At 43.4% G+C, this 21,397-nt stretch overlaps 1 long non-coding RNA gene across 4 annotated transcripts in view; it reads left to right on the top strand.

Annotated features, from left to right (window-relative positions):
- LOC105090704 (uncharacterized) overlaps positions 1 to 21,397 on the top strand; it is a 146,553-nt gene that overhangs the window by 102,555 nt on the left and 22,601 nt on the right. For all 4 annotated transcript variants that reach the window (XR_010384956.1, XR_010384958.1, XR_010384959.1 and 1 more), the window contains exon 3: positions 19,511 to 19,616. This is a non-coding gene — a long non-coding RNA (uncharacterized LOC105090704). The remainder of the gene's footprint in view (positions 1 to 19,510; positions 19,617 to 21,397) is intronic.

Raw genomic sequence — 21,397 nt, forward strand, 5'->3', positions numbered from 1 at the left:
ACTGAACTCTAATTGATTTTAAGAGTCTCAAGTCCTATTATTCTTTTATATCATATCTACTTCCAACATCTTGTTTTAGACTAAATCATAAGACAATGCCTGAGGGCAGGTCCTGGAAAGTCCCACAGAGGAGGAGACCCAGCCATGGAGAAGGGATTAAAAGGGAGGGAGGAAGGAAGGAGCAGGAGAGGTCATGCCAGGGCAGCCCTGAGAAGGTTCTGTGGGCAGTGACAGGAAGATTTTTAGTAACTCACTTGCAAACTTGGACAGGCAGCCGAGAGTCAGAGGAATGCTTAAAGCAAAGCATTTGTTTATGAATTAATGGCAGGTAATAGAATATTCACCAGAACAAGAAAGCTGTAAGAAATAGCTTCAAAAATGAAAAAAGGACATAGGTTAATCATAGAATATGGATCAGATATAAAATTATTTAAAAGGTTATAATGTAAATACTAGTTAAATAAAAATTTATGATGGTACCATAGCAGGGAGGTGGAGAAGGAATGCCTTCATAATCACTGTAAGAGAGCTAAGTGGTCATCTTCTATGGTATAGTTTGTCCACTATTTTAAAAATCGAGAAATAGCTACATGAACATATATGAACCGACTCAGCTGTGCCTGACTCTCTTGTTTCAAGGTCATGCTAATTTAAATTTAGATAGACCCTGACGATGTGCATCCTTGTTATGGGTCTTCACTCTCTTGATTAGTCTACATTGACTTGGAAAATGTGATTTTCTCCTAATTAAAAATTGTACTTTATATAGTCCTTACCCTGTGCCATTTCCTGTACTATGTGTCTAAGTTTATGGTCTCAGGAAATCCTTAGGAGAACCAGTGACAAAGCTGTAATTGCTACTCCTGTTTACAGATGATAAACTGAGCCTCAGAAAGTGTGCGTAACTTGCTTTAATTGGTATTGAGATGATGCTAGCTAGAAATACGGAAGCAACTTCCAGAAGAAATAGCAAAACAAGTTTAAAATGTCTGGCTGTAAGAGCAGGAATTAGGAGTGGAGAGGGGACTACATCAGTGATCGCTGGCAGTGTAACAAACCACCTTATAACTTAGAGGCTGAAAAAACAAACATTTTTCTCTTAAATCTTCACGTTGGGCATTGCTTGATGGGAACAGCTCTGCTCCTTGCAGGATCAGCTGGGGTGGCTTGAATGGGGGTTGGAGGGTCCACTGTTGCAGCGAATTTGGGGGAATATGAGGAAATGGAAATATTGGGAAGCGTGTACAGTTTTAGGAAGTGCATTTATGTGTGTTTATTTGTAAGTTTATTTGCATTTAAGCAGCCATATTTGCTTTTCATCCAACATCTGATTATTCAAAGTGAGACGACATGACTAGAGTTGACCATCACGTTCCAGAGCTAGTGTCAGCTTGTTCCTAGACAATCCCAGCCTCGAATTCCTCCTGTGATGGTAGAATTCATGACTATAAAAGGTTTGCAACTGTTGCAGATAAATAAAGAACACAAGTGAAATTGAATATCAGAGCCAAATGCAGTGGTGTTACATGTTCACCTTTCAGTGATACATCCGAACAGGTGCTAGCAGAGCTGAGATTATGAACATGAATGAGCAGGAATCATAGCTGAGGCCCCAGGATCGCTGACACCAGCGTGACATACAGACGAGATTCCGCAGCTGTCGGACTGTCTGGTGCTGGAAGCTGCACTCCGTGACGTCACTGACTGACAGGCCGCCTTGGGGTGCCTTGGGACTTGGTTGCCATCTGGCATTGTTCCATGTCCCTTATCTTCTGAGAGTTTTGCAGTGATTAACTGATTACACGCCAGAAAAGCAGCGTAGAGGAGACAGGAGCAAGTAGCAGTCACCTCCTTCAGTTAGAGAGAGAGAGGTACTCAAGCGTCGGGGAGTTAGGTGACCCAGTGTCACGGTGTCATAGATGCTGATACCAGGTCCTGTGTTCATTCATTATTTCATATTGAACCATTGTGTGTGCTGGGATCCAAGTTAAGTACTGAGCTTAAGGAAATGAGTAAGATGACAGACCGCCTTGGTGGAGCTCCCAGACTTAAAGAGAAAAATACATACACTCAAAATGTTGAGGAGAGAGGCATTTAAAAAGCACAGTGAAAACACATGGGAACTTGAAAGACAGGATTCAAGAAGGCAACATCTGCCTTCAGTTGTGGAACATGAGTGTGAATTTGCCCTCGTGGTGGCCTTGCGTGTTTGTGTGGGACAAGGGAAGGAGAGAAGCTGGGATGTTCAGGAAGCATGTGCAAACGTAAGGCCAAGGGATATGGCACTGCACTCGCTCCCGTGTGAGCCTTCTTCAGTCCAAAGAGTGGCTGTGTAGCTGGGCACTATACCAATTACAATTTGCATTTTCTTTTTTCTTTCTTTTTTTTTTTTTAACATTTTTTATTGATTTATAATCATTTTACAATGTTGTGTCAAATTCCAGTGTTCAGCACAATTTTTCAGTTATTCATGGACATACACACACTCATTGTCACATTTTTTTCTCTGTGAGTTATCATAACATTTTGTGTATATTTCCCTGTGCTATACAGTGTAGTCTATTCTACAATTTTGAAATCCCAGTCTATCCCTTCCCACCCTCCACCCCCCTGGTAACCACAAGTCTGTATTCTTTGTCTGTGAGTCTATTTCTGTCCTTTATTTACGCTTTGTTTTTGTTTGTTTGTTTTTGTTTTTGTTTTTTAGATTCCACATATGAACGATCTCATATAGTATTTTTCTTTCTCTTTCTGGCTGACTTCACTTAGAATGACATTCTCCAGGAGCATCCATGTTGCTGCAAATGGCATTATGTTGTCGGTTTTTATGGCTGAGTAGTATTCCATTGTATAAATATACCACTTCTTCTTTATCCAGTCACCTGTTGATGGACATTTAGGCTGTTTCCATGTTTTGGCTATTGTAAATAGTGCTGCTATGAACATTGGGGTGCAGGTGTCATCCTGAAGTAGATTTCCTTCTGGATACAAGCCCAGGAGTGGGATTCCTGGGTCATATGGTAAGTCTGTTCCTAGTCTTTTGAGGAATCTCCACACTGTTTTCCATAGTGGCTGCACCAAACTGCATTCCCACCAGCAGTGTAGGAGGGTTCCCCTTTCTCCACAGCCTCTCCAGCATTTGTCATTTGTGGATTTTTGAATGACGGCCATTCTGACTGGTGTGAGGTGATACCTCATTGTAGTTTTGATTTGCATTTCTCTGATAATTAGTGATATGGAGCATTTTTTCATGTGCTTTTTGATCATTTGTATGTCTTCCTTGGAGAATTGCTTGTTTAGGTCTTCTGCCCATTTTTGGATTGGGTTGTTTATTTTTTTCTTATTGAGTCACATGAGCTGCTTATATATTCTGGAGATCAAGCCTTTGTCGGTTTCACTTGCAAAAATTTTCTCCCATTCCGTAGGTTTTCTTCTTGTTTTATTTCTGGTTTCCTTTGCTGTGCAGAAGCTTATAAGTTTCATTAGGTCCCATTTGTTTATTCTTGCTTTTATTTCTTCTAGGAGAAAATTTTTGAGATGTGTGTCAGATAATGTTTTGCCTTTATTTTCCTCTAGGAGGTTTATTGTATCTTGTTTTATGTTTAAGTCTTTGATCTATCTTGAGTTGATTTTTGTGTATGGTGTAAGGGAGTGTTCTAGCTTCATTGTTTTACATGCTGCTGTCCACTTTTCCCAAAACCATTTGCTGAAGAGATTGTCTTTATTCCATTGTATATTCTTGCCTCCTTTGTCGAAGATTAGTTGACCAAAAGTTTGTGGGTTCATTTCTGGGCTCTCTATTCTGTTCCATTGGTCTATATGTCTGTTTTTGTACCAATACCATGCTATCTTGATGACTGTAGCTTGATAGTATTGTCTGAAGTCTGGGAGAGTTATTCCTCCAGCCTCTTTCTTTCTCTTCAGTAATGCTTTGGCAATTCTAGGTCTTTGATGGTTCCATATTAATTTTTATTATGATTTGTTCTAGTTCTGTGAAATGTGTCCTGGGTAATTTGATAGGGATTGCATTAAATCTGTAGATTGCCTTGGGCAGTGTGACCATTTTAACAATATTGATTCTTCAATCCAAGAGCATGGAATATCTTTCCATGTTTTAAAGTCTTCTTTAATTTCCTTCATCAATGGTTTATAGTTTTCTGTGTATAATTCTTTCACCTCCTTGGTTAGATTTATTCCCAGATATTTTATTACTTTGGGTGCTATTTTAAAGGGGATTGTTTCTTTACTTTCTTCTTCTGTTGATTTATTGTTAGTGTAAAGAAATGCAACCGATTTTTGAACGTTAATTTTGTAACCTGCTACCTTGCTGAATTCTTCAGTCAGCTCTGGGACCTTTTAGGGTTTTCTATATATAGTAACATGTCATCAGCATATAATGACACTTTTACCTCTTCTTTTCCAATTTGGATCCCTTTTATTTCTTTCTCTTGCCTGACTGCTGTGGCTAGGACTTCCAGGACTATGTTGAATAGGAGTGGTGATAGTGGGCATCCTTGTCTTGTCCCAGATTTTAGTGGGAAGCTTTTGAGTTTTTCACCGTTGAGTACTATGCTGGCTGTAGGTTTGTCATATATAGCTTTTATTATGTTGAGGTATGTTCCCTCTATACCCACTTTGGCAAGAGTTTTTATCATAAATGGGTGTTGAATTTTATCAAATGCTTTTTCTGCATCGATTGAGATGATCATGTGGTTTTTGTCCTTTCTCTTGTTGATGTGATGTATTACACTGATTTGCGTATGTTGAACCAGCCTTGTGTCCCTGGGATGAACCCCACTTGGTCATGATGTATATAATCTTTTTTATGTGTTGTTGGATTCTATTTGCTAAAATTTTGGTGAGGATTTTGGGGTCTGTGTTCATCAGTGATATTGGCCTATAATTCTCTTTTTTTGTAGTGTCTTTGCCTGGTTTTGGTATCAGGGTGATGGTGGCTTCATAGAATGAGTTTGGGAGTATTCCCTCCTTTTCAATCGTCTGGAAGAGTTTGAGAAGGACTGGTATGAGTTCTTCTTTGTATGTTTGGTAGAATTCCGCGGTGAAGCCGTCCGGTCCTGGACTTTTATTTGTAGGGAGGTTTTTAATTGCTATTTCTATTTCCTTTCTAGTGATCGGATTGTTCAAGTGTTCAGATTCTTCTTGATTCAGTTTTGGTGGACAGTATGTTTCCAGAAACTTGTCCATCTCCTCTAGGTTATCCAGTTTGGTTCCATATAGTTTTTCATAATATTCTCGTATGATATTCTGTATTTCTATTTTGTTTGTTGTAATTTCTCCATTTTCCTTTCTTATTTTGCTAATTTGTGCTCTCTCTTTTTTCTTCTTTATGAGTTTGGCCAGAGGTTTGTCGATTTTATTTACTTTTTCAAAAAACCAGCTTTTGGTTTGGTTGATTTTTTTCTATGGTCTTGTTTATCTCTATTGTATTTAATTCCTCTCTGATCTTTATTATTTCCTTCCTTCTGCTGCTTTTTGGGGCTTTTTGTTCTTCTTTTTCTAATTCATTCAGGTGGTGGGTTAAATTGTTTATTTGAAATTGTTCTTCTTTTTTGAGGAAGGCCTGTATCGCTATAGACTTCCCTCTTAGCACTGCCTTTGCTGTGTCCCATAGGTTTTGAGTGGTTGTGCTTTCATTATCATTTGTCTCAAGGTATTTTTTAATTTCAGCTTTGATTTCCTCATTGATCCATTGTTTTTTCAATCACATATTGTTTAATCTCCATGCTTTCCTTTTTTTCTCCTTTGTTTCTCTGTTGTTGATTTCCAGTTTCATGGCATTGTGGTCAGTAAAGATGCTTGAGATAATTTCTATCTTCTTAAAATTGTTGAGGTTTCTTTTGTGCCCAAGTACATGATCGATCCTGGAAAATGTTCCATGTGCACTTGAAAAGAATGTATATCCTATTTTTGGGGGGTGTAATGCTCTGTAAATATCCACCAAATCTAGTTTTTCTATTGTAGTATTTAATTTGTCTGTTGCCTTGTTTATTTTCTGTCTGGAAGATAAATCTCCAACTATGATTGTATTCCCATCAATATCCCCCTTTATCTCTGTTAGTAATTCTTGTATGTACTTAGGTGCTCCTATATTGGGTGCATATATATTAACGAGTGTAATATCCTCATCTTGTATCACTCCTTTAATCATTATAAAATGTCCTTCTTTATCTTTATGGCCTTTGTTTTAAAGTCTATTTTGTCTGAAATCAGTACTGCAACACCTGCTTTTTTGGCTTTTCCATTTGCATGGAATATCCTTTTCCATCCTTTCACTCTTAATCTATATGTGTCCTTCTCCCTAAAGTGGGTCTCTTGTATGCAGCATATTGAAGGTTCTTGCTTTATTATCCAGTCTGCCACTCTGTGTCTTTTGACTGGAGCATTTAGTCCATTAACATTTACAGTAATTAATGATAGATGTGTGTTTATTGCCATTTTGAACTTATCTTTGCATTTGAATTGGTATATTCTCTTTGTTCCTTTCTTCTTCCTTTTGTGGTTTGGTAATTTTCCTTTGTATTATCATGGATTTTATTTAATTTTTGTGACTCCTTTGTGAATTTTTGGCTTATGGTTACCCTTTTTTGTAAATCTATCAACCCATTACTATAACCGTTTTTATTAAACTGATAGTAACATGATCTCAAACCCATCCTACTGTTAAAAAATTTTAAAAAAGAAAGAAAAAAATATTCTATATTTCCCTGCCTCCCTCTCCCACTCTCAGTGATTTGTATGTCTTCTTTTATAATTTCATGTTTACTTTATTTGTAATTCATGAGTTATCACCTTTCCAGTTGTGTGTTTCTCCTTTCTGTAGCATCCTGCTGCTTTTCTATTTAGAATAGCCCTTTCAATATTTCTTTTAGCATGGGTTTAGTGTTGCTAAACTCCTGCAGCTTTTTTTTTGTCTGTGAAACTTTATTTCTCCTTCTATCCTCAAGGATAGCCTTGCTGGATAAAGGATCCTAGGCTGCATCTTTTTTTCATTCAGGGCTTTGAATATATCTTGCCACTCCTTTCTGGCCTGTAGTGTTTGTGTAGAGAAATCAGCTGAGAGCCTTATGGGGGTTCCCTTGTAACTTACTCTTTGCTTTTCTCTTGCTGCCTTTAGAATCATTTCTGTATCCTTGACTCTGGCATCTTGATTATAATATGTCTTGGTTTGGGTCTATTTGGGTTCTTCCTGTTTGGGACCCTCTGAGCTTCCTGTACTTGGATATCTGATTCCTTCTTTAAGTTTGGGAAGTTTTCAGTCATGATTTCTTCAAAAACCTTTTCAATCCCCTTTGATCTTTCTTCTCCTTCTGGGACCCCTATTATGCGAAGATTGGGACGCTTTATATTATCCCATAGGTCCCTTATGCTATTTTCATTATTTTTTATTTGCTTCTCTTGTAGTTCTTCTGAATGGGTGCTTTCTATTGCCCTGTCTTCTAGATCACTAATTCGTTCCTCTGCATTATCTAGTCGGCTTTGCACAGCTATTAGATCATTCCTCATCTCTGTCAATGAGTTTACCCATTCTACTTGGCTCTTCTTTAAGCTTCAATTTCATTTTTGACCTATTTTATATCTCTAAACACTATCTCTTAATTCCTTCAGCAATTCGATCACTCCTTTTTTGAAATCTTGATCTAGTAGGCTATCAATGTCTATTTCGTTGATCTTTCTTTCAGGGGATTTCTCTTGTTCTTTTAATTGGGAAAGGTTTCTCTGCTTCTTCATCTTGCTCATACCTCTTTGGCACTGTGGTTTATGGAGTATCAGTTGTTTATTTTGGTCCTTAAGGATTTTATCTATCTGATGCCTATTTAGGAATAGAACTTAGGAAAAAAAGAAAAAATAAGAGAGAGAAAGAATTTTAAAAGAAGGGAGAAAGAGGGCTTGAAAACAGTGTGTAATGAATAATAGAAGAGTGAGTTGAAGCAGAGTATTAATCGGGTTGAGACGTCCTTTTGAAACCTTTACAAAAAAAGGGGGGGGGGAGATGAATAGATGTATTTGAAACCTGTGTCTAATCAATAGCAGGACATCAAAACCCAAGAGAAATAGAAATGAATTAAGAAGTAAAGATTAAAGAGAGTAATAGAAAATAGAACAGGTAAAAACAGATTTAAAAAAAAATAAAAATAAAATAAAGGGGGGGGGGGGTGTTTGTCGGTGTTCTCCTGGAGTCTGTGTGCTTTTAATGTGAAGTCTTTCTGTCTTCGTCCTGTTTTGGAAGTTCAGGTGGCTGTTTCCAGAGGCCCTCCGTTGGCGCCCTCTTCTGTGCTGCTCCCAGCACCTGTCGGCAAGCAGATCGCGCCTCCTAACACTGGGTCAGGTGCAGCTCTCTGCTGTGGGCGGGCGGGTCGCTGCCCCCCCCCCCCCCACCCCGCCCCATGCCGCAGTCATATGTTGCAGACTGGCCGGGTAGGAGGGCGGGTCGTGCCCCCTCCCAGCACCTCCGTCAGGGGCTGTGTTCCTGCCCGAAAGGCGGGGGTCCGCTCTCGCTCTACCTGCCCCGCGGCCGGTAGCTCCGCTCTCTGTGCGGCTGCGCGCTCCGCCCTGGTCGGCGCTCCGCGGGTGGGCTCGGGGAAGACCGAGGGACAGCCCTGTCCCTGCTCCGAGCCAAAACCCAGCTCCTTGTTTGCCTTTGTGGAGCAAGTTCTCTGAGGGACCAGGATGGAAGGATCCTATCTGCCCCGGGCTGCAGGCCAGTCTCAGTCTGGCCTTTGAGGCTGCTAAGCCCTTCGGTGCGGATGCAGGTTTCGCCCCCGCCCCCGCCTGAGTGCTCAGCGCGGAGGATATGGCGGCTGTGCCTGAGCCCCGCCTCTCTTCCCCCCGAAAACTTTCCGCGGGTTTTCAGAGATGGGGGTGTGCACCCTTCCCCCGAGAGCACATCAACCTTGCTGTTTTATGGAGGGCCCAGGTGGTTCTGCCCTGTGCACCCACAGCCACGGCGCGCAGCCCCTTGCGTTCCCCCGGGGCTGCCTCCGTGCAGCCGCCCCCGTCCTCCGCCCGGCTTGTGCAGCCTGGCCGTGCCCGCCGCTGCCGGCCCGCGTCTCAGGCTGGGTGTCGGGGGGACGCTCTGCGCCCGTTTAACTTAGTTCTGTTAGTCAAGGGCTGCTCTGTACAGATCCGAGCCTCGGAGGCTCCCCCTCGTTCCCGCTGGCTTCTCAGTTGGAGAGGGGAGACCCAGCGAGCGAGTGCCAGTCCTCCTTTGCCGCTCCCTCCCCGCGGGACCCGTCCCGGGCTGCTTTGCCTTTTGTTCTTTCTTTTTTCCTTTTCTCCTACCAGATTTTTGGCGTCTTTATCTTTTGAAGAGGGCGATGTTCTGTCGGAGTTCCACAGGTGCTCTGGTTGGCTGAGTGGGTCTGTAGATGTGGGTCTTGGTGTATTTGTGGGAGAGGGTGACCTGCGAGCGTCCTTCTACTCTGCCATCTTCTCCGTCCTCTCTTTTTTCTTTTAATTTATATTTTTATTGAAGTACAGTCAGGTTACAATGTTGTGTCAGTTTCTGATGCACAGCACAATACTTCAGTCAGACAGGAACATAGATATATTCGTTTTCATATTCTTTTTCACTGTAAGTTACTACAAGATACTGAATATAATTCCTGTCTATACAGTATAAACTTGCTGTTTATCTATTTTATATATATATTAGTATCTGCAAATCTCGAACTCCCAATTTATCCCTTTCCACCGCCTCCCCCCAGTAACCATAAGTTTTCTATGTCTGTGAGTCTGTTTCTGTTTTGTAAATAAGTTTGTCTTTTTTTTTAAGATTCCATTTATAAGTGATAGCGTACGGTATGTCTATCTAAAAAAAAAAAAAAGACAAACTTACTTCTGTCAGAAAAGAGTCCGAGTCGTTTCATTAATCCCTGTTTGCTGAGCTCTTCACACAGTGCCTCAAACGCAGTAGGTCACGACGCGTACTTGTCAGCTGCTTCGTACTGAAGTTATGTTATGGACCCTGTTTTCAATTAATATTGTGCTGCAAACATCTCTGAATGGTAATAGCTGGTACACATTACTTTATTGACTGAATGTCTTGATGGGTGTAGGGGAAGGGGAAGCATGGACACTAACATTTAATGGATACTGAGCAAGCACTCCACAGACATTTATATTATCATCTTAACAACCCTGTTGGGTAAGAATTATTACTGTTGCATTTGGGGAAACTGAGTTCCACCGTGGTTAAATAATTTGCATAAATTTACATTCTTCTATATTTAGACATTTTGTTTTTTTCGGGGTTACCACTATTTCAAGAAGACATTGGGGTGCCTGACCATCCCACACATGGGCTACTCCCATCTTAAATTAACTTTTATAGGCTAAATCTCCAGAAGTAAAGTTATGTCAAATTTATTAATACATACTGCCAAGATATTTTTCAAATGCACAAGTAATCTCATTTAATTATGGATCTAATCATTGTTTTGAGAGTTACCTTCATAGGAATCATCTAGCTAGTTTATAAAACACACACACACAGAGTGCCTGAACTATTAACCTGACTCTCTCGAGCATCGCATAGGAATCAGCGGTGTAACACATTTTCCAGTTGCTGGTGATGACCAGTCACCATTAGTGCTTGAGGAACCCTATTTTGAGCAGATCTGACATTTGAATAGTGTGGTATTTAGAAATCTAAACCACTAATCTGCCAGTAAGATAGATAAGAGTTTGCATTATAAAATAAGTGCAGCTTAAAGTTTCTGTTTCCCAGGAGTCTGCATCAAAGCATTTCCCTCTATAACACAGCATGCTGCAGTAAGCCTGGAGCCACCCTCCTAGCTGGGAGGAGCAGCTGCATTCACAGCGACATTTATCCCTTGGAAAGTCTCAGTAACATAAGTAACAACTGAACATTGTTCAATTCCAATGACTTCAAACATGTTCTTTTCTCATTCTGGAGGGGGAAAAACCTGCTTTCTTACACATTTTATCCTAAATTCATGGAAAGTTCGGTATACCTGTTAAGAGTAAAAATTAATTTCAGACCCAGCGTAGTGCAGGTGGGAAGGGAAACTGCGTTGGGGAGGTCAGGGGAAACCGTGGTCCAGAGAAACTGTGTGGAATCAGTGTTGGGTTCTTGGCTCCCTGCGGGAAATGGCGGCCTAAAATTAACAGAGGCTGTTTGGGCAAGAGTCCCCAGCTCAGTACATGGCATGGGGTGGTTTCCCTAAAAGATGGGGACGCATGGTGGGTGGAAAGAGCGTCGGCTTTGATCTGCTCTCCCTACTATTGGCCCGTCACTTGTCCTCTCTGGATGGGGTATTTCAGTCTGTTTCACGTGGAGGCTGTGATAGGTGAGGTAATACTAGATCCTCAGACACAGAAAGGTGTCAGGAAGTGGAGTCAGCTTTTTTGGGCAGGAGTGGCACACAAGTCGACACTCCAGTTCTGCTCCACGAAAGTTCCACTCCCTGCCTCGTGGGAGAGATACTTTCAAGATCTCAGTCACATCCTTCTGCCTGGTGCATGGGTACCGTCTTGCTGTTGTACCACAGTGAAACTGCTTCTCACTCCCAGTGCCCCAGGCCTACTTTCAGACGGGGCAATTTCCCCAGGATGTGTCCCCCAGCCTGGCATCCGTGAAATCCATCTGTCTTCCATTCTGGTATCTCTTCCAAAATATCTTGTACAGATCTTTCCATGTCTCACTGCTGATCCAAATTGTATTTCATTATTACTAAGTAGAACTATAATCAACCCCTGGGGTCCCAGAAGACACCAACAAAACCAGGATAAGAACACCAGCATTTGAGGCATAAACGCAAGTATCGCCTTTATATGGACCCTCTGTCAGATGCTGCCATTGCCACTGCCTCTTCCCCCTTCTGTAGCCCTTTCTTCGTCCCTCAGAGACTGCTTATCCTGAACACCTGAGCTTCTCTGCCTGCGGGCTGTTTCCTGTCTCACAGCACACTCAGTTTCTGGGGAGTTAATGCCGGCGACAGCAGCTGTCACCCAGTCCCCGATGGGGCCGCGCGGGCAGGCACCCCGGCAGTGGACGGTGGGGCAGGGGACTCACGCTCAGGCCCTCCAGCCGGCTGGGAGCTGGGTTCCCGGAGCGGCCCCTGCTTGGCGCCACGGCCACGGCTGCTTGCCTCCTCTTCCCTGCCTCATTTGCCCTTGAATCCTTGTCTTGGGGTCTGATTTGAGAGAGAAGCCAAAACCCGACCGAAGCCACCCGTGAAGAGGGACAACACACCTCAGTCTCCGGAGGCGCCCCACCCTCCCTCCTGTCTGCCTGGTTCTCCCGTCCTTGTTCTCTCTGGACGCCGTGGTTCGCAGGCATTGGACTAGCACCCAGGCAATATTTACTGAATTAATGTTAGTGTCCTCAACAGAAATAAGTGCAGTAGTCCTGCCATTTATTAAGATGTTTTCCTGTGTCAGGTCGTGGCACTCAGTCTGTCATTCATGTGAATTCACTAATCATCCCTTAAGCTCCGAATAAAATTCTCTTATTATCCTTGTTTTAGAGAATGAGAAAACCGGGCTTTGGTTGAGGTGAGCTGTGGCGTCAGGTGGGTCTGGCTTCAGCCACACTCTGCGGGCATTTCAACCTGCCCAGCACAATTCAGGACAGATGTTCCTTGACTTAGGATAAACCTACTCGAAGTGGGAAATACACTCAATACGCCTCCCCTGCCGAACATCATAGTTCAGCCTCGCCGACCTTGAACATGCTCAGAACACTCACGTTAGCCTAGAGCTGGTCAGAATCATCCAACACAAAGCCTGTGTTATAATCCAGTGTCAGGTATCTCATTATTCACTGAACACTGTACTGAACGCGGGAAACGAAATGGCGGTCTGGGCTTAACGTGTACAAACACTGACTTGTGTGGGTGGCTTGTGCACCCTGGTGACCACGTGGCTGGCCAGGAGCTGCATTCCCTGCTGCTTCCCAGCGCACACTGCCTCCCACCAGCCCGGGAGGTCCGAACCCCAAATTCAAAGTACAGTTTCTACTTGAATGCATCTCACTTCTATCCGTTGTAAAGCTGAAAAATCGTAAGTCAAACCGCTGTAAGTTGGGGTCGTCTGTAATTGGCCATTGTTGGCTGAGGAAGAGGCATTGTTGGCTGACCTTTCCTCTCTCCTCTATCAGCTCTTTAAAGCTGATGTTTCAGTTTAGTTTGAGAGCATTTTCTCCTATCTTGGCATCTTACCGTCTTGTCCTCTGAGAGTTACCGCAAGTGATAATGGCGAAGGCTCACCTCTCAACACCTCCCTCCTCACCCGCTTTGGAAGCTGGCAGGCTGTGTGATAAGCCCTGTGTGGGCAGAGACTCAAGACAGCACCTCTCCAAGGGTGTGTAGAGAAGGGACCCCTCCTACACTGCTGGTGGGAATGTAGTTTAGTGCAGCCATTATGGAAAATAGTGTGGAGATTCCTCAAAAACCTAAAAATAGAGTTACCCTATGATCCAGCACTCCCACTCCTGGGCATATATCTGGAGGGAACTCAAATTTGAAAAGATACGTGCATCCCCGTGTTCATTGCAGCACTGCTTATAATAGCCAAGACGTGGAAACAACCTAAATGTCCATTGAAAGAGGACTGGATAAAGAAGTTGTAGTATGGTTATACAATGGAACACTACTCAGCCATAAAAGATAGTAAAATAATGCCATTTGCAGCAAATGGATGGACCTGGAGATTGTCCTTCTAAGTAAGCCAGAAAGAAAAATATATGATACCACTTAAATGTGGAATCTTAAAAAAAAAGACAAATGAACTTATTTACAAAACAAGCTGTCTCACAGACTTGTAAAACAAACTTATGGTTACCAGTTGGGGAAGGAGGTGGGATGAGATAAACTGAGTTTGAGATCTGCAGATACTTATATATGTGTGTGTGTGTGTATGTATGTATGTGTGTATATATATATATATATATATATATATAAAATAAACAAGTTTATACTGTACAGCACAGGGAACTGTATTCAATATCTTGTAACTTATGGTGAAAAAGAATATGAAAACGAATATATGTATGTTCATGTATGACTGAAGCACTGTGCTACACACCAGGAATTGACTAAACATTGTAAATCAATTATAGTTTAACAACAACAACAACAACAAAAAACCCTCTGCTTTCACTATCTTGTAATTACTAATAAATTTAAACAAAAGGCCCTGAATTTTGTTTTCCCACTGAGCTGCACAAATGACTTAGCTGCTTCTTAGTAGCAGTGAGATTTCCCTCAAAAGATGCCCATGTAAGAATCAGGAGGAAGGCATTTATTTTTGAGGTGACTTGTGAGTTCAGATAAGGAGCATTTAATGACAATGAATTTATCTCCGAACTCATCCACCCTGTACTCCCATCTCATGTCAGTACTATTAAGACTCAACAATTTTTTGCAGCCCCCAGAATGGTGACCCACAAATGTGACTGAGCTTGAAATTTTTTTACCTCCCAGGGAAGTACAGGCTCAGAATTAAATTTAATTTGATTTAGATAGATAATGAGGCACTTTTTAAATGTTGGATGGTGGAACAGGGAACATAACCCCTGCACGTGTTTCAAACAGCAGATCGATCTGATTAAGAATTTTCCAGACAGTCGAGAACAGTTTTAAGTGCGTGAACACCTAGTTGATTGACTGTTAAATGGAGGGTAGCTGGGGATTACATCTGTTCAGCAGACTCTGTTGTAGCCACATCGTCAAAGCGGTGTTAGCGTGGGCCGTGAGCCAAGAGGAGGGGAGCTGCGTACCAGGGACCAGGCTCTGGTGGCGTTCATTAAAATCGGATGCTGTCAGGCATCTTGAGTGATGAGCTGGAACAGGAAACAATTGTCATTTGTTCAGATCTTTTAGGGGAAGCTGGATGTGTGAACAAGAAGGGTCTGGAGAGGATCTTCGTTAGTGGTGAAGTGATGCGTCAAAGCTTTCAGGGGAGACTTTGATGCCCAGAGGCCCAAGAAAACACATGTGTCAAAATCAGAAGTGAAGCCCATGTTGATTTTTTTTTCCCCTTTGACATCAATCGCCTTGCTCATGGAAAATTAATCTGTCAGGGTCCTGCTATCTTGTATGGTTAGAAATTAAGACACAATGGAGAATGTCTATATAATCTAAGAGAACCGAACCGTGCTTTTTCCTTTATAAATTGAGCAGGTAATCTGTTGAATACCCATCTGAACAACCCTCTGCTGTGTGCAGGGGGCTGTGAGAGAACACAAAGATGAATCAGCCTTGTAATCAAAGTCCTGTCTTTCAGAGACAAGATAAAGACACGGACAAAAATGAGGGGGAAATTCATGCCAAGTGAAAGGCACTGCGAAAAATGCTTACAGTTGCTGTGAATCCAGGAGCCTTATTCCTTCCTGGGGAGATTGGAGGATTAGGGGCGAGCTGATGGACGATGATGCGGCCTTCTTGATGGGTCTTAAGATACTGGACAAGATTGCCTTCTCACTGCTAGTGGGGAAGAGCCATTCTAGGTACAAGAAGCAACTTACATAAACACGAGGAGGCCGTGACGAGCAGGCACACAGGGACGTCTCTAGGGAAGGTCAGCGACCCAGCGTGCTGGAGCGTGCGGGTCTGAAGCACGTCACGGAGTGGGGGACCGCAACAGGGACAGCGTTCTCATCCCTGTGGGTAGCACTAATGCTTCAATTGTCAGTTTGTTTAATTTTTGGAGGCCTAAAAACTCTTGACGTTCTTATGTTCATATTCATTCCACAAAGGAAGACACTGTAGAGTTTGCTGTATTTTTTAATGAAATGTTATTTTGGGACAGTTTTAGGTTTACAGGATTATTGAGAAAATAATGCAGAGCGTTCTCAGGTGTGTCACACCCAGCTGCCCCCGTGGTTACTGTCCTGTGTGAGTCTGGCACACTTGTCACAGTCAGTGAACTGGTGTCAATGGATTCTTACTCACTGAAGCCCACACTTTGATTATTACCTGTCTGTTTTCTGTTTCAGGATCCCATAAGGATACTGCATTAATTTAAGAGTCTTGTCTCCTGAGGGTCCTCTAGGTTGTGAAAGTCTCTCAGACCTTCCTGGCTTCTGATGACCTTTGCAGTTCTGAAGGTTGATGCTCAGGGACTTCGTAGCATACCCCTCAAATGAGATTTTTCTGCAGTTTTCTGCATAAGGAGACTGAGGTTGTGGGTTTGGAGAGGAGATCACTGGATCAAGTGCCATCTTCACTGCATCATGTCAAGTGCACCCTCCCCACACAATGTACCACTGTTGGTGTTGGCCTGGCGACCTGGCTGAGCCGTGTGCCAGCTTTATCTGCAGCAGAGGTCCCCGTGTCTGTCCTCACCGAGTCTGGACTCTTTGAGGACGTTACTATGCTCAGCCTACGCTTCAGGAGTGAGGAGCTAGGTTCTGCCTGCGTCTGTTTCCAGGCACAGTGTTCTGTGCCGCTGATCTGTCAGTCTGTTCTGTCAGGAGTACCATGCTGTCCTGATGAGTGTGGTCTCACAGGAAGCCTTGCCTTCAGTGGGGACTCTTCCATCTTCACTGTTCTCCAGTGTTTGGATGCTTCGTGAGGGTCTTCGGTCTTTCCATTAAACTTTATAGTCAGTTATCATGATCTACAAAATAGGTAACTTGTAGCCAAAAGAATGAATGTGATAATTGGAAATACTAGAGGTAATTGACAGCGATGCAGGGTAGAGTGACTGGGTGGCTGATTTAGCCAGTGTTACTAGGGAAGGTCTCTCTCCCTCGGAGAGATGCCATTTGAGATAAGTGAATGAGGAGAGATGGAGCAAGTCCTGTCAAGTTCAAGGAAATGGATTTCTAGTGAAGAGACTAAGGATTGAAGGTACTGAGTAAGGTTCAGTTTGCTTTGTTTTACCAACTCCAAGGAGGCCAGCGTGGTTGCTACTAAGCAAGCTGGGGCAGTCGCAGATGAAGTTGAGTGAAGCTGGAACACTAGGCAGAGACCCTGACATGTAAGACGGACAATTACTGACAGATTTCAGGGAGGAGCGGGGTCGGAGTGACCCTAAGCAGCTGCTTGGCAGAACCCAAGCAGGGGCCCTCATACTCGATTAAAATTCACTTGTGACAGATAATCTCTTGCATTGAGTTCAAAATTTTTCCCAGTCATTTTTTTCCCCTTTGCAGCAGTTACAAAGGTAGGCTAGAAAAAGTAAATGAACATAATTTAGAGAACTTTCTACTTTCCAGTATGAACCAAAGTTTCCAATAATCATAAATATTTGCTTTACTTGCAGAAGACAGATTACACATGTAGGGCAGTGTCCATGTAATCTGAGACGTTCTTCACAATCTTGGACTTGTTTGTGCAGTCCTCTTAAACTTTTTACCCCTTTTATTATACCTCTCCCCTACCCTCTGTCTCTCTCTCCCTCCTTCCTTCTGTCCTTCCTCTCTAGTCCCCTCTTTCTCTCTAAATCTAGTTCTTTCGTTCTTTCTTTTCTTTCTCTCTTCTCCAAGAACCTCCAAAGGTAGATCTGTTAGCCTTGCAGCATTATTTTGACTAGAGAAACTTGATGCTTAAAGATGTAGAGTTATTTGCTATTCCCCCAACTCCTTCTGCCCCCTGTCCATGCTGCTTTGTTTCTTCTGGACTGTCTCCATCAGGGCCCTTCCTATAGAAAACCTGCAGATGCTGGAGGAGCCAGTTCCAGTGCTGTCTTCTCTACCAACCACTTGTTGAGAATCAAAATGCCAGAGATGACTCCTGACCCGGGTGCTGCTGGATCTGACCTGCTCTTTGAGGTTGTTACTGTGACATTGGTGTCTGGGACAACAGCGAGATAAAGAAGAGGGAATAGTTCAGGTCGGCAAGACTCAGAAACCATTATTTTTGAAAGCCTAAGAGCCATCTCCCCCAACTCTGCAGTTTTACAGCTTTTCACAACTCATGGGCATCAGTGGCACATGTGGTCAGTAATTTGATGTCTTAATGAGAACAAATGAGTCCTGGGTATTGGGTGGTGGCGGGCTGAGTCGCTGTGATGACCACAAAATCACTAGCTTGGTCTCTGGAGCTGAAAGACTACCATGTAAACCGGACTGTGAGCCACACGCATTCAATTTACGCAATTGCATTTGGACATGTGATGAGTCTATCTGAAAATGGGATCAATCAGGAAGAAAAATGGGCTTTGTGAGGCTGAACAAATAAGTTACTCACCAAAAACTGAAATTGCCAGTTTTTCCCTGAGTTCTTAGATGAAACTGTCCATGTCTCTGAAGCTCTGGAGAGTTCTTCCCTCGTTTTCGCCCCTTGTGTCAAACAAGACACGTGTATGTGTGTGTGTGTGTGTGTGTTTTTACTCCTAACTCCTGCACAGATCCTGCTGTACTTGGCACGGAGTACTTGTAATCTTGTCCTGCACGGCACAGGTGGCGGGGCTGTGCCCCGTCTCTTTCTCAGTCTCTCTCTCACTTGCACTCCCCCCACCCTTCTCAATCTAAATCACACTGAACAAGAATGAAATCCACCTTGGCAAGCGACTGCATTTCATGAACCCAACGAGGTAATGCTGGGGCTCTTTGGAACCATGGATTAACCAACTTTGTATCTTGGATGTTTGTGAAAGTGTGGTTTTTTCCTCCCCCATCCCTCAGTCACAGTTAACCTGAAATGTGCATTGTCATCCTTGCTTCTAAGAGCACAGAGCCCTTGATTTTGAGCCAGATTGTCCTCTAATGTATTTTCAGTTACTGGGGCAGCAACTGCAGGGTGAGACTCCCTCTTTAGAATTGTACTCATAGTAGGAGCAGTAGTTGTAGCAGTGGTGATAACATACACACTTTATTGGGCCATAATTACCACACTTAGTACCCAGTTGAATTCTTCTATTCATCCTTTACAACAGCCATTGCTGCTCCTGTTGAGACAGGGAGCTCAGGCCCAGAGAGCACATAGGACACGACTCGTGAGTACTAGAGCCTAGATTCAGCTGCAGAGCTGCTCGAAGTTCCATCTTAATCCCCTGCCATGTTGTCAGTCAGGACCTTTAGAAGAAGCAGCTCTTGCCTCTAAAATATGTTAACATACTTATGATTCTTGTAGGTCATATGAGGGTGGGCGGGCGTGGGGCTTGCTTTAGAAGGCGATCACACCCAGGGCACGTGCGCAGTGAACGAAGGAGCATCATGACCTGTAACGGGGCGAGGGGAGAACACACTGCTGTGGGGGGGGGGGGCAGGGGAGGCTTACTTACTCCCAGAACCGAGATCTCTTGCTTTCCACGTCTATTGAATGTCATGATGTGTGTGTTTCATCTGGTAGGATTCTTAAAATTTGACCTCACATGTACAGTATATTGCATATAAACACACATACACAACGTGCTCTTTATTTCAGTAAGCCCCGTCATGCTCAGTACTGGCTGAGGCTGTCTGGGAGGCCCTACCTTGCCGCACGTTTAACCAGATCTATTTTCTGGGGACATTCTTCTGAATCTTCACAGGACACATGAGCCAGAACTTCACAATAAGCCACCCTCTTTTTAATTCCAGGATCTCTGTACTCCACACTTTGTCTACTGTGTCCTCATCCACGCTCACCACCCGCCACCCCTTGCTGCTGGCAATCCCCGTGCATCCCAGGCGCTGAAGGAGTGAGGTAGGTCCTGAACTTCAGACAGCAGCCTTCCTCGGCAGGCCATCCAGCCGAACCGGTCTGGCCGGTGCCGCACACACGGGGTCATGAGCGCCTGCTGGGGTTGCTCCCTGACCATCCATCACATACAGTTTCAGGACTCGCCCCCTTCAGATTTACGCCTTCTCCTGTTTGCTCAGTATCTGACCTCTTCCCTTTCTATGACAATGCTGAGAGTAGTGTGGAATAAAGCAGTAAAGCAAAACCAGTCAAATGACAAACACAAATATCAAAGCACCCCCAGGGCTTCTGCAGGCAGGGAGTCGGTTGTATTATTGTCTTAAAGGAAGCATCCTCAAGCCTAGGAGCCGAGCCAGTCCTCTGTTAGGGCATCAGATGCGGCTCACCCCCAGTGCGGGCACGGTGCTTGCGGCAGCAGGGAGCCCAGCTTCAAGAGGGAGGAGCTTCTGCCACTGATGACATGTAATAGTGACACATCCTTTGGGAGAAGAGTGGAGGTTGCAAAGCTTCACAGAAAGTAAGTAATAATAAGATTTGGAGTTGAAACAAACACTAAAGCCAAGAACGCTTGAGAAATAATGTCAAAGCCCTAAAGAAAACAACTTTCTCAGTAGAGAGGGTTCTGGGCAGAATAGTACAGGAAGAAACAAAGATTTCCGGTCCTGTGTAGAGGTGGCCACCATGAAAGCACGGAAAGTAAAACATGCTTTCTGAACCAGAATGGGTTAATGTTCCTGCCACTTTTTCTTTTAAAGGAGAGGGATCAGCTAGATGGTACCTGATTTCACTGCCTATTGGGTATCGATACTGAAGATATCCTGATGGAGACTTGGCTGGTCTCCAAGGCTGCCTCCACTTTCAGCTTAGTCTTCATTTACTTTGTCCTGACAGGTCATCGGAACTGTGCCCAGTGGTGCAGCCTAAGATGGGGCGCTCATAGCTCTGTGCTGCTACAGCCGGGCTGTGCAAAAAATCGAATTACTGAGAGTTAAGAGCTAGAACTTCCTCTGACTTAACCCAGCATTGCCAATGGCATCAGTAGCCCAGTGCCAGACCTTAGGACTGTGTTCATCTCTGGTTTCTGAACGAAGAGCCTTTTCAAATCTAATCCACTCTCCTTGCTGACGTCTGCGACAAGCAGTAACCAAAGGATCAAACGTCTAAATCTGAACGTGTTAACACACCTGGTAGCCAACTAGAAAGAAGGCCTGTCTTTATCCTTCACATGATTTTACCTCAAATTCCTGGGAAAGAAGGCTCAGTCATTCTAAGAATCATTAAAGAAAAGCTCACAATTTCCCAAAATGGTATGCAAAGAAAATACGCATTCATACTCATGTTTGGATCTGTGAGTTTGGGATCACTGCCAAGATCAGAGGGCTAAGTGGAGAATGTATTTCAAGAATGAATCTGTGTTGGTCAGCGGCCCTCCTTCCATTAGGGGGAGGTACCAGGCAGACACACTGCTCCTTCCCACGGCAGCTGTTGGTTTAATAGCGACTCAGCCTGTGGTTTAATGGCTCAATTAAAAAAATGCAACATCTTCTTTTTAGAATGCTTTTCATAGTTAGGGTTTACTTACAACGAGTAGACTAAGATTTGAGGAAATGGGACAGACTGCACAAGGAAGGAAGCTGAGGGCAGTATGTGTCAAATTTCACTTTTAAAGGGAAAACAAAACAGTCTTACAGTAAGAAATCGTAATCTGACAGGTATTTTAACTAGCTGCTTATTAACTCTATCTCCAGCTAAACAACATGAATATGAAAAAAATATAGAGAGAT

Source organism: Camelus dromedarius, chromosome 17, assembly GCF_036321535.1.
Source record: "Camelus dromedarius isolate mCamDro1 chromosome 17, mCamDro1.pat, whole genome shotgun sequence".
NCBI classification, from domain to species: Eukaryota; Metazoa; Chordata; class Mammalia; order Artiodactyla; family Camelidae; genus Camelus; species Camelus dromedarius.